The sequence below is a fragment of the Mastomys coucha genome, unplaced genomic scaffold (assembly GCF_008632895.1).
Source record: "Mastomys coucha isolate ucsf_1 unplaced genomic scaffold, UCSF_Mcou_1 pScaffold13, whole genome shotgun sequence".
NCBI classification, from domain to species: domain Eukaryota; kingdom Metazoa; phylum Chordata; class Mammalia; order Rodentia; family Muridae; genus Mastomys; species Mastomys coucha.
This window is the reverse complement of record NW_022196895.1, coordinates 46194153-46204356: the sequence shown is the minus strand read 5'-3', so window position 1 is coordinate 46204356 and position 10204 is coordinate 46194153. Positions and strand designations below refer to the sequence as shown.

At 37.4% G+C, this 10204-nt stretch overlaps 1 long non-coding RNA gene across 1 annotated transcript; it reads left to right on the top strand.

Moving 5' to 3' along the window:
* Positions 1-207: 207 nt before the first annotated feature.
* Positions 208-5302, top strand: LOC116087640. The gene is made up of 4 exons (XR_004117534.1): positions 208-308; positions 3749-3791; positions 4480-4723; positions 5145-5302. It is a non-coding gene; the product is annotated as an uncharacterized LOC116087640 (long non-coding RNA).
* The last annotated feature ends 4902 nt before the right edge of the window (positions 5303-10204 follow it).

Genomic DNA, 10204 nt, shown 5'->3' with positions numbered 1-10204 from the left:
TTATTTACATGATTTATATATTTAGATATTATACCTCTATCAGATATGGAGTTAGTAAAAATATTTTCCAATTCTATTAGCTCTCTGTCTAGTTGATGGTGTCTTTTGGCTTACAGAAGCTTTTCAGTTTCATAAAAGGTTCCATTTATTAATTGTTGACCATAGTATTCTAAGAACACTGTGATATCAGTGTTCTGTTCAGAGAGTTCTCTGAACAAAAGAGATGAATTTATGCCTGGGACTTCTGCTTGAGTCCACTGATTAACACATATTTTTATGCATATGCTTGCCTTCTTTTGCTTTTGCTGGTATGAGACTATTTATTTCCTGTGTTTTCGTGGGTGTAGTTAGTTAACGTCCTGTGTTTTCATGGGTGTAGTTAGTTAACCTCCTTGGGTTGGAGTTTTCCTTCCGGTAAAAGGAAAACTCTTGCTGTAGAGCTGGATCTGTAGAATAATGTTGCTTAATTTTTACTTTATCATAGAATATCCTATTTTCTCCATCTGTCATGATTGAAAGTTTTGCTACATACAGAATTATGAGCTGGCATCTGTGGTGTCTTAAATGCCCTTCTGGCTTTCAGAGTGTTTATTAAGAAGTCTGGAGTATTAGGTCTGACTTTATATGTTACCCACTCTTTTTCCCTTGCAGCTTTTAATATTGCCTTTGTTCTTTATGTTTAATGTTTTGATTAATATGTGAGAGAGGGCATTCTTTTCTCATCCAATTTGTTTGGTTTAAGTTTCTTGTGCCTTTATAGTCATCACCTTTTTTAGGTTAGGAAGTTTTTCTTCTATAGTGTTCTTGAGAATATTTTCTTGGCCTTTGAGATGGGATTCTTCTTTGCTTCCTCCTCCTCTCCCTCCTCCTCCTCCTCCTTCCCCTATTTCTATTACTTGTAGGTTTAGTCCTTTCATAGTGTCTCAGATTTTTAGGTTGTTTTATGTCAAGAAGTTTTTTAGATTTAATATTTGTGTTGACCCATGTATCCATTTCTTCTATCATATCTTCAGTGCCTAAGAGTCTTTCTTCCATCTCTCGTATTTTGTTGGTAAAGCTTGTCCCTCTAGTTTCTGTTCACACTACTAAATTTTTCATTTCCAGAATTCCCTCTGCTTTGTTTTCTTTATTGTTTCTATTTCCATTTTTCTGGTCTTGAACAGTTTTATTTATTTCCTTCAACTGTTTGTTTGTTTGTTTGTTTGTTTGTTCTTGTCTTTCTTTAAAATATTTATTCATTTCCTCCAATTGTTTGTATTTTCCTAACTTTCGTTGGGGAGTTTATTCACTTCCTCTTTAAGGACCGCTACCATCTTAACATAGTTAGTTGTAAGATCTTTTTCTCGTGCTTCAGCTATATTGTAATTTCAGGGCCTGGTGTGGTAGAGTAACTGACCTCTAGGGAAGACATATTCCCCTGGCTGTTCTTCGTTATCTTCTTATGCTGGCATCTAAGCATCGGGTTTGGGGTGATTATAGGTGTGGGTGCTGATTTCTGGGTTTGTCTTTACTGGGTGGGTGTTTTATTCCTTGGTTTCCATTCCTCTCAGGATTTTCAGAAAGTGTGCTGGCTGTGTGTTGCCCCTTTTATTGGCCTGCTTAATTAGTGTGTTCATGGGGAATGCTTGCTGGTGCTAGAGGCTGGGGAAAAAAGGAGACCAGGTGTGAATACTCTGTTGCGTACTATGTATGAACCTGATAAGTAGGTCTTGAGGAACAGAAGTGAATGGAGAAGGTCTTTGAGTATCCCACCTGGTCATATGGTAGGTATGCCCTGTGGTTGAGTAGTATGTGTCTATCCAAGTTAAAGGCTAGGGCACAGGAATGAGGCAGGAAGGGAAGGCTAGGAGAGCAATGGTCTGTAGGATCTACAGGAAATGTGGACAGGGAGGAGGGGAAGCTGCAGCTGGTGTTCTGTGGCAGCTCTAGGGTTAGGTCTGGGTAACAGAGAGTCTCCTTGGCTAATTTTAAGAATTTCTTTTCATAGCTCCCTTTAGGTTTATTTTGTTGTGTATGTATAAGGTAACTGAGTTCCAGAATCTTGATTTCTTAGCCCCAGGAAATGAGTAGCCCTTTCTAGTTGATTTGATGTCAGTTACTACCAAAGGGAAATAGATTGTCCCTCTTCTGACTGGAAAGACGTAGCTGTTCCAGTCTGTTTCTGTCATTTTCTTCCTTCTTCACACAGTGACAGATCTAACCTAAGGAGTTTTGTTTTACAAAGCAATTTTCACTTTCTGAGCTAAGAATAAAAGAAACTCAATTAACAAAAGATACAAGAATGCAAAAACGGAATAGAGAACAGACAAGGAGGTTATATGAGTCCTAAGTTAAGCAAAAAGTATTGGTATGTTCTTGTTTCCAATGGGCCCCTCTAGCAACCCATTAGAGAAATGAGACTAAAGTCAATTTGCATGAAACCAAAGGGAAGACAGGGGTACACAGCATTTACCACTTTTCCCAGCTTTGTTCATGCCTTATCTACTCTCACAGGCTCAGACCTTGGTACTTAAAAAAAGAAACACCTGTGTAATCTAAAAATAAAGAAAAAATATGCTGAAAGCCTGCATCAGCCTACCTCACATCGAGAACCCAAAGAAGAATATACAGGTCAAAGACAGACATGGTAGCCAGGAAGGCACCAACTACTGCCTACCAGCTGAAAGCAAAGGCTACATCCCTTCTGAGGGCAGCCAGCCTGACAACATGGGGCTCAATTCAGGAGAATACATCATGAACTGGAGGGTATTTGGTAGAATTAGAAAGCACATTTTAGACAACCCCTGGGGAGGTTACTAAGGTACATAGGCCAGAGAAATCAGAAGCTAAAAATATGTGTTATTACCAGGGCTATGACCCTTTCAAACTCTAAGCACATAAGATCTGAGTGAAGAAATTTCTTTAGGAAGTATTAGAAACAATCCCACCTGGATGGGAAAAAAAAGAAAGAAAAAAAAGAAAGGACATGACTGACCCTAGGTATGGTGGAAGAGAAGGTTTATTGTAGAATTGTATGAGAGCATAGCCAAAGAGAGACATCTAGGAGAGTCCAGAGTGGACATGATCCTGCGCTGGACCATGTAAGGACAGTGGAGAAGAGAGAAGGGACAACCAGGAGAATAAAGGGTAAATTAGAAAGGCCAATCAACCATGCAGAGACTGCTTCACCTGGGGATCCATCCCATATACAGTCAACTAATTTTCTTAAAGGATACTTCCAGAGGAAACCATAACATGCCCTTTAGTTCTATGTTGGGACAGTCCTCAGCTTTCTCACATTATCCTCTATTGTAAAATTGCTAAGGTCCTTTCTGTCACCATCAGTATCATGCACAACTTCTGTTCTTCCCGGAAGAGCGAAGATTATGAACCTAAAGTCATCATATGTTATGACTTCAGAATGGCTATGCCTAAACAAATTGTTGGTTTGATGAGTAAGACATGGATCAAGAATGTTGCCAAGCTACTTAAGTAGTGTTTTATATTTCTATATAAGAAAAAGTATAACAATAATTGTGGTCTCTTAAGGCATTATGCATGAAATGGGCATGGGAAGAGGACCTTAGAGCTGTAGTGGGAAATCTGAAACATTGTTGATGTTCCAGTATAGAAAAAGGCTTTACTGTGGAAGGCATTTTAGAGTTTTGTAGCTTTGAGGTGCTTAAACACTGAGATCTCTGAATTTTATATATAGCTTCTCTACGACCAAGCACATACTCAACTTTTATTTTTCAATATATTTTTTCAGGCTTTTTTTCCCTACTAGGAGAAAGTTGAAATGCCACTTTAAGGTAAACAATATATTGTCATTTAGTACATTCACAATGCGTTACTAGCATGTTTATCCAATTCCAACCATTTACCACTCCAAAAGCAAAGGCTGTACCCATCAGTGCCTAATCTATATCCTTCTCCTCCTAACTATAGTAAAGAGCTTGTCTGCTTTCAGTCTCAGCAATTTACCTATGCTGAGGATTTCATTTAAATGAAATCATATTTTACCCTTTGTGTCTGACTTCTTTCATTTAACATACTGTCTATCCTTATATCCTCTGTGAATTTTTGTTCTTTTTTGATGGCCAGTAATATTTAATAAAACACAGATGGATAATTCATCCATTTGTTTGTTGATGAAAAAAAAAGGCCAATCAAAATGTCTGTATTATATAGGGAAGGGCAGCCCAACCACTGGGCTGGAGAAGTTTAGCGTATGGAGTATAGACAGAAAAGAATTGGACAAAGGGCTGAGCTTGTATAGGAATTTTAGGGGGTAGAGCTTTTCAGTGCACAGATTTCCAGAGTGAGAACTGGTGGGATTTTGAGTCCTGAGATTGGGGAGCTCAGCACTTGGTAAGGTTTTTGGTTTTTGGTTTTTGGTTTTGTTTGTTTTTGCAAAGCTGAAGGAGTGATGAGTTTTCCTGCTCAGGGGTTGGTGGATTTTTTTCTCTGTCTTTTCTCTGCATCCACCCTATGGGTTAGGATGCGAAGACCTTCCCAGCTGCAGGAGGCTTTGGCTGAGGTGCCACCACTGCTGAGCTGCTTGGGAAGGTTTGAGAGAAGGTGCAGCCACTGTGGACAGCTCCTGCGGCGGTACCTCATGAAAGCGGCGAGATGAAGTGGGAACAAATGTGCAGCTGTTTTGACAGGTGCCACCATTGTGACAAGTGAAGCTGCTTTGATAGCTCCTGTGGGGCTTTCCTCGGGAACTACAGTCTTCTATCAGGTATCCTGCATATTAGATATTTACATTACTATTCATCACAGTAGCAAAATTGCAGATATACAGTAGCAACAAAGTAATTTTATGGTTGGGGCTCACCACAACATGAGGAACTGTATTAAAGGATCACAGCATTATGAAGGTTGAGAACCACTGACCTAGAGGAAGTGATGCTGACATAATTTGAATGGTTTTTGAATAACTTGACTTAATATCTTATGCAAATAAGAAGTCCTACAAGCCTATGAATCTTAGCAAAGCAATTGTTTCCTGCTTTTGGGTCTGGTGTTCTCTCCTCAGTTATGGATGAATAACCATTTCAATCAAGTTGTTTCTCTTGTTACTCTGAGAACCAGGTTTGTTCTATAAACATAACTCCCCATTTCAGACTTCTCACTATCACTCTCACTCTGATCTCAACTAGAACATGATTCGCATCCCAGGAACTGTATAGGGTGGGGAGGAAATGCCGTGGAGGAGGAGAAACCTTTGAAACCATAGAAATACCTCCAGGAAGATGTATAAGTGCTGTGAATAAGGATCCTCTATACCATCAGCCTGGACAACCAAAAACCTAGCAAGAATCAAGTAAGATTTCACTCAGTTGCCTCTTCTCAATTAATGCCTTTCTATCCATTTGGCCACTCCGCCCACAACAGTGAAAACAGCCCCTGATTTCCACTTTGGGCCCACACAACATGTTCAGCCAACATTTTAGCCCACTTACTTCTCCATATTTCCTTCTTCTTTAACTAGACTTAAAGCTTTGAAGAAAAGGTATTTGTGGTATTTACCTTAAGAAGACCCAAATCAAGCATACTGATGTTTGGCCTGCTATGGTTTTGAAGCAATTTCTATCAAAGGACTGATTTGTTAATTGACTGGTTGATTGATTGAACAAGTCCCACAAATGAAAGCACCTTGTAAACTTCCGAACAGTAGACAAATGTAAGGCATTATTAGATGTAATTCCCATGAATTAGCTTGGAACATGAGGTAATTAGGCAATTACTCAAAGTCAAAAGGTAATGGACCTTGTAAATGGTCTTATTTCATAGCATCCTTAGCTTTTGTTTATTTGCTTAAGCCAGACAGATGCCACAATTTAAACACCCTAAAATAACCACACTCAAACATAGATTGTACAATAAATATACTGATAATATTTTGTTAGTTAATTTAGTGTTTCCTTCTAGAGGCACAGTGATGGAATGATGGTCATCCTTTAACATCTTCCTTTAGTACAAGATAGTTGATGAGAACATCAATGCTAAAGCCAAGCAAAAAAGGAGTGAACGGATTCTTTTGTCTTTAGTAATTGTGGTTTACATGAGGATACTTAAAAGAAGTAGATGGATTGGGATTTTTTTTTCTATTAGATGATGTAATACCATAATATTATATACTGCCTGCATGCTGGCTGAGTCCAACATGAGTGTGGGTTTGCAAAATAGTCTTGACAAGAATAAAAATATTATCAACCAGGCATCAAAATATTATCATAAGACAGATACACACCTTCCCGAGATCAAAAATCTAGAGACAGAGAAATCTCTGACAACTGGAGAAGATCAAAACAGATGTCATAGAAGAGACAGACTCCATGATAAAGGATGAGGATTGGAAACACTTCAACCTAATAGTAAAGCTAGAAGAGAGTGAGGACTTCACGGAGACAAGACAATACAAATTATCTATAAGGGGAAACAAGCTACCATGGCTGACATTGTTTTTCATTAGCATAATTTCAACATCATTCAACACTTGAGACTGGCCAAACCATTTAGAGATTGCCTGCATTTAGTGTAAAATTACACTGTTATTATTATTATTATTATTATTATTATTATTATTATGAATATATATCATCTTTAATAACTACCCCAAGTGTCTTGAGGTAAGGTGTCAAATACTACATCTGCATAATACCCTTGAGAATCTATTCAAACATTGAAATACATTTTAGATAAACTATAATTACATTTTTTTCAGTTTTTATTACAATTCAAACACATTCCCAGTCCATTCTGAAAGTGATCTATGCCTAACAAGGTGAAAGACAGTGGAGTACATTACCCAAAAGTATGCTGCTGCAGTATCAGTATTGATGGAGCTGAAAGAAACTAAAAGGTGGAAGAGGTCTATGTCCCCTTCTTTGGTGGTTTGAGTAGGAATGGCCCTCATAGACTCATGTGTTTGAATGCTTGTTTGAATGCTTGACTCATAGGGAGTGGCACTACTAGGGGGTGTGGCCTTGTTGGAGGAAGAGTGTCACTGTGGAGGCTGGCTCTAAAGTCATATATGCTCAAGCTACACCCAGTATGATACACAATCTCTTCCTGCTGCTTTCAGATCAAGAGGTAGAACTCTCAGCTCATTCTCCCGCTCCATTTCTGGCTGCACACTGCTGTGCTTCCCACCATGATGATAATGAACCAGACTTCTGAAAACTTAAGCCAGTCCCAATTAAATATTGTGATTTTTAAGAGTTGTTATGATTATGGTGTCTCTTCACAGCAATAAAAATCAACTTAAGACACATTCCCTAAACATTTTGCTTAAAGACATAGATTTATATAATTTCATCACCAAGATGGTTACAGATTATTGCCAATCTGGAGATACTACAAAAAAGAAAAAAAAATATGCTCATCTACAAACTTTATTAACTGCTCCATCCTAATTATTTTCTCAAATTTATTGTCCTTAAAAGCTAATGTCCTTTTTCTTTATCTTTCTATATCCCCAAAAGTATTGTTAAGTAGGTTATATGAAACTTTGAGTGTTTTTAATTTCCTGAGCTTCTCCACATCTACTTGAAACACAAGTGTTAAATTTCTTCATTGTTTTTTTCTTATTACCCTATGTTTTATGGAGGTTCCAGTCAATAACTAAGGAGGATAGAAGAAAATTTGCTTTTTCTCCCCATTAAAGAAGAGCTTAAATTTTTATATGATCACCTCTTATTAATGTCTACATTATTTTACCCTGGCTAAACCATGCTGTCTATTATTAGCTTCTTTATGATATTTTAAGACCTGGAAAATTGACACATACATGTGTGTAATAGTTCTTAAGTCAATCTCATCATAGAGTATCTCTTTGATCTGTAGTAGAAATAAAGAACAGGTTTGATAAAATGCCTCCCAGATTGAGATCCTACAAGATATTTATAAGATGTTTCTTTTTTACATGGCAAAATATAAAACACCAAGAAAGTAAATAAGTTTTTGTTTTGTCAATAAAGATTTCAGTCTTGAATATGTTCTTGTAACCTGTAAAACTCAAAAAAAAACCTTACATTTTCATAACTACTTACAAAGAAATATTTTATCCATACCTACTAAGCCCAAGAATGCTGTTTCAGGATGCATCATTTTACAAATAGGAGCTAAATACCTATGAAAATGAAGGGTTATACCTCAGTGGGGAAATGGCTCATCAGAGAGATCACTCAATGAATGAGAAAAGTACGAGCTGTACAAGCATAAGGATCTGAGTTTGAACTCCCAGAACCTACAAAAAAGTGTTTGTGCACAGTGCTCCCACAGTGGGATGGAATGAGAGACAGCAGAGAATTCTCATAAGCTCATGTGTTTACCAGTTGGTGGGATCTGGGAGAGAGGAGCCAATAATGAGGCAGACTAAAGTCTAACACAGTAGCCAACTTTATTCAGAACATCAGACAACTTATGCTCTGAGAATTAAGAAGAATAACATTAATAAAATATACAATTACAAGGGCAATTACATGGCTGCATTGGGCAAAGTCACAGAAACATACAAACAAATAACAATAGCCACCTGTAATGAATAATCTGAAGTAAGCTCATTCCTGTCTGCTACACCTAGGAAGGGCATGAAAGCATGATTCAAGAACAATTGTTTTTGAAGAAACTGAGATCATAAGATTTTTGTCCTGGTTTCTTGGAGTTTTCTCACAAAGATTCAGAAATCTCTCACATTCCATTTTTGGACTGTGCTCCAACACACCTGGCTAGATACTCACAGGTATATCAGCTGATGAACACTATGTCAAATAAGGTAGGTAAGGATGGACATCCCAGATTATAATTTGATCTCCACATATATACCATGACACTCATGCACTTGAACTGAGATACTTATATGCATCCATTATACACATAAATAAATAAATAAATAAATAAATAAATAAATAAATAACAAAAGCATATTTAAAGAGATATACCTTTTACGGCAGGATTCTCCTATTATTTGGTGATTTCAGTTAAATTGCCATCATACATGTATATAATTTAGGAAGCTACTGCTGTATTAGGTTTCCATACGACCCATCCTTTGGCCCTTAGTTTCAGCTGTCCATCCTTGTATTCCCTCCTTCAATCCCCTCTTCCATCCATCCCCCCATTTTGTTTATTACTTGCTGTTTTTACAGTGGGCAGCAATTAACAAAGGGATTCCTACTTGTCTAAATGCTAGAGGGAAGTAAGGTCTGTGGCATGTTCCAATAGTACTGCTAATAAAATATACCAACTGAAGGATAGTAAGCTAGCCTGAAATAAGTTGGTTAGGAAAAATTCCCAAAATATTCTAATTAGTAAAATCATTAGAAAAAAATTGCCTTTATCTAAAATGAATATAAGAAAAACTTTTGGCTGGAGAGATGGCTCAGCAGTTAAGAGAACTGACTGCTCTTCCAGAGGACCTGAGTTCAAAACCCAGCAACCACATGGTGGCTCATAACCATCTGTAATGAGATCTGACACCTTCTTCTGGTGTGTCTGAAGATAGTTACAGTGCACTTACATATAAGAAATAAATCATTTTTAAAAAAGAAAAACTTTTGTTATGCATATTTAGCTATGAAAGTTGAAAATATTCACATTACTTTATATATAAATACATTTTCTTCAAAGAAAGCTTGTCAATGGCAAATCCCTGAAGATCTGGTCACCTACCTGTGTCTTCTAAATGGACTATTTCCCTTCCAGGCTGTGATTTGTAGGAGAGATAAGGACATGCTCCATCTACTCTAGCTCCCTTCTATCTGTAGAATACAAAGAATATCCCAGAAGTAAAGACTAGTTTGGAGATAAGGGAGGAAGCCAGAATCAATCCAGACTTCAGTCAGCTTCTCAAAGCAAGACTCTTTCAAACTCTCCCAACACCTTCCAACAAAAAAAAAAAAATCACTGGAAGGTTTTAGTCATGATACATTACTTGCTCACAACTCACTACTTAATTCCAAGTCACTGTAGACTTTACATTCCTTTAGTCCTGAGCAATTCAGCAGTGGGCACCTAAGACATGGACACCCAGACAGGCTGTCTGACCTTTCCATGGGTGGAGGCTTAAGCCCCAGAAAGTAGAAAGTTTAACTGTTCACTATGAATTCCAAACACTTGAAAGGTGTTTTTTTGTTTGTTTGTTTGTTTTTGTTTTGTTTTGTTTTGTTTTGTTTTTAGCTGATTTGGGCTATATTATCAGATTTTTTTTTTTTTT